This window comes from Nanorana parkeri, unplaced genomic scaffold (genome assembly GCF_000935625.1).
Source record: "Nanorana parkeri isolate BGI_ZX_2015 unplaced genomic scaffold, ASM93562v1 scaffold588, whole genome shotgun sequence".
NCBI lineage: Eukaryota > Metazoa > Chordata > Amphibia > Anura > Dicroglossidae > Nanorana > Nanorana parkeri.
This window is the reverse complement of record NW_017306856.1, coordinates 240,763-243,937: the sequence shown is the minus strand read 5'-3', so window position 1 is coordinate 243,937 and position 3,175 is coordinate 240,763. Positions and strand designations below refer to the sequence as shown.

Sequence of the window (3,175 nt, the reverse complement as noted above, 5' to 3'; positions counted from 1 at the left end):
CATTTGATAACATGTTGCATTCGTCTTGCCCTCAGCTTGTACCGGAGCTGCTGAAGCTTACATACCTCCAAAGCAATAGAGATGCACCACCATGCTTCACAGTAGGGATGGCGTGCTTCCCTTCATAGGCCTTCCTGATCTTACTCCAAACATAACGTTTATATTTTTGATATCCCACATGTGAGCCAACATATAAAACGTGTTCGGGTCACATGCTGAATGAGCGGCCATATCTAATGCCTTTCCCAGTGGTCACATATGCAGAGGCCGATCCCTACAGTCGCACGTATGTACGTCTGCGCACGCAGAATAGTTTCATCTTGTGTCCATGTGAATTTATCATAAAAACCCCTCTACCGCAACTGTACATATAAACCCCCAAAGTCATGTGACCTACAACACGCTCTACCTGTGCAGGAAACCCCTCCACCACCACTGCACATGTAAACCCCCAAAGTCATGTGACCTACAACACGCTCTACCTGTACAGGAAACCCCTCTACCACAACTGCACATGTAAACCCCAAAGTCATGTGACCTACAACACGCTCTACCTGTGCAGGAAACCCCTCCACCACAACTGCACATGTAAACCCCAAAGTCATGTGAACTACAACACGCTCTACCTGTGCAGGAAACCCCTCAACCACAACTGTACTTGTAAACCCCCAAAGTCACGTGACCTACAACACGCTCTACCTGTGCAGGAAACACCTCCACCACAACTGGTCATGTGACCTACAACACGCTCTACTAATATTTATTGCCCGTGTGACATTGGAGGACACAACGCTCCTCTCGGGGGGTGACATCACACCAAGCCCCAGCCTATTAGACCAAAGCTATAACCTCTGCTAACATGTGATTGGTGGGTTTTGTGTTGGATGTGTGTGGATTGGCTGAAGGTGCATGTCCTTGATGAGTCCTTGATGCCCCCCCCCCTCCCTCCCCCTGACATGTTGCACGAGGAATAGTCATGTTTAAAACCATGAACAATGGGGTGCTATGGGAACCAGGTGACCGTGCAAGACCCTGCTGGGGTGGCGCTGTGCACCCCTCACCTACCACACACATGGAGGTAAGAAAAAAAAAATTTGGGGGTCCGGTGACCTACATAGAAAGCAGAGGATCAATGTGATTGGAGGAAGCTCTACAAATGCAATGACCACGCAGCACTAGAAAACCTACAACACGTCTGCATGAGAAATACAGTGATGAAAATATGGAACAGCAAATGTTTAAAATGGAGACTGTGCACTCACTGAAATTGGGATATGTTTGGTAAGTTAACAGGGTCCCCCTTTCATTCATTGGAGTTCAGCTTTTCCTAAATCATCAAATGTGGGAGGTCTGCATGCACATGCATCCTTCCTAGGAATGCCCACACCTCCAGACTGACACCCACCCATCAAGGTGTTTTTATATTTGCATAACTCCTCCCATTGCTTGCATCAGGGCTGAGGACTCTTTAAAGGAGAACTATGAGGTGAGTGTTTTTCACTCACCTCATAGTTCTAGCCGCCCTGTGACAATGAGACTGTCACAGGTCGGCTCAGTAGATCGGGAGGTGAGCGAATACATACCGGCGTTCGCTCACCTCTCGATCCTGTCATGGCTCTCTGCCGTGACAGGGGGAGGGGCTGGATTCCCCCCTCCCCGCTCCGATCCGCCAGCGCTGACTGGCGGAACGGACGGGGGATGGGGCGGGTACAGCTGGCTCTGCCTCTAGATAGGCAGAGCCAGCTGTCAATCACGCAGCTGGGCAGATCTTGACATCCATGTTGGGATCCGCTCCGGCTGCGGCGTCTCGGTATACCGCGAGCTGTAGCTCCCTATATACTGAGCCTAGGGTGACGGGAGGACGCTAATTTGTGTCCTCCCGTTACCCCAAGGAGAACTATGGGGAAAAACACTGACCCCATAGTTCTCCTTTTAAAGAGAGATACTGAGGCCGGGTAATGTGATGTTTTCAGGAAGCTATGTACAGATCCCTGCCGGCCCCTCCAACCAGCCTTGATCTACCTGCATTGCATAAAGAAGCATAGGGACCGAAAGGGGGTGGGGCAGGCCACTGGTTGAAGGGCGGGGGGAACGAGGGAAGATGAAATAGAAGTATTTGTAAACCTTTGCGGAGAGATCCCACTCAGTGAACAGCGCCCCATAGTGGTGAGGAGATGACGAACCCTCATTATCGGGGGCGGGCCAAGCTGGCCAATGACTATTATTTCATGTTCCAAATTATTTGGGATCATCAATGATCCTCCAGAACCGCCCCCGTGAGAGGAGCTTAATCGCTCTGTAATGTCAGGTGACTCATCGTGCGTTTTATTTCTGGCGATGTCATTTATAGAGCTGGAAACGTCTCCAATAAACAGTCTGGAGATGACTCTGACATATACCGGAGAGATGTATAAAACCAGCACTCCCGCTATATTTATTAATCTGCCATGGGATGGCGCTCTGCCGGGGTCACATAATAGAGTGCAGGGAATAATCGGGAACCATCTCAGCGCCGTGTGAGTAACGTGGGCTTTGTGGCGATTGGTGCGCGGAGATGGCGGCCCCGGTGTGAAAGGCCATTTCCTCCCCGCAGATCGCCTTTGAAAATCTTCTGAAAGGAAACGGCCTTCTAGAGGGTGGACGTCCATGGGATTTCCTGAATGTCCCTTTATGAGTCTGGAAAGAACAATTCCCACCCGCTGTCTGCTTCCCATTTCTCTATCATAAAATATATATATATGTATGTGTAGCACAGGAACGTTTCTTAGAACAGAATGTGTTCACATGCCGCAATCCATCACCTATCCTAAAAATAAGAAGAATATTGCTCATGGGCGGAGCCATGCAAATCATTTCTTTACACCTGATTGGTCAGATGTACATCCAGAACCTCAGATGTATAGTGCAAATATATCCCAATATTACGGGGGCCATTTATTCCAACATGCACGCAGCTGTTTCATGCTTTTTGCCCATCAGTGCAGTGCATGGAAGCCATGGCTTCTACGGAGGAGGGTTTGGGACCAAACGAGGCCGTGTAATAGGGCTGCAGGTGACCATTGTTTTCATAATCCATTAGTTGCCCAATTTTATTTTTTTATTTTCTCGATTTTTAGTTGTATTAAAAATCTCTCTCTCTCTCTCTCTCTCTCTCTCTCTCTCTCTCTCTCTAGCT

The 3,175-nt window shown here is 48.9% G+C and overlaps 1 protein-coding gene across 4 annotated transcripts in view; it reads left to right on the top strand.

Moving 5' to 3' along the window:
* Positions 1–3,175, top strand: part of PLEC (plectin) — a 225,016-nt gene that overhangs the window by 155,217 nt on the left and 66,624 nt on the right. The window lies entirely within an intron of this gene.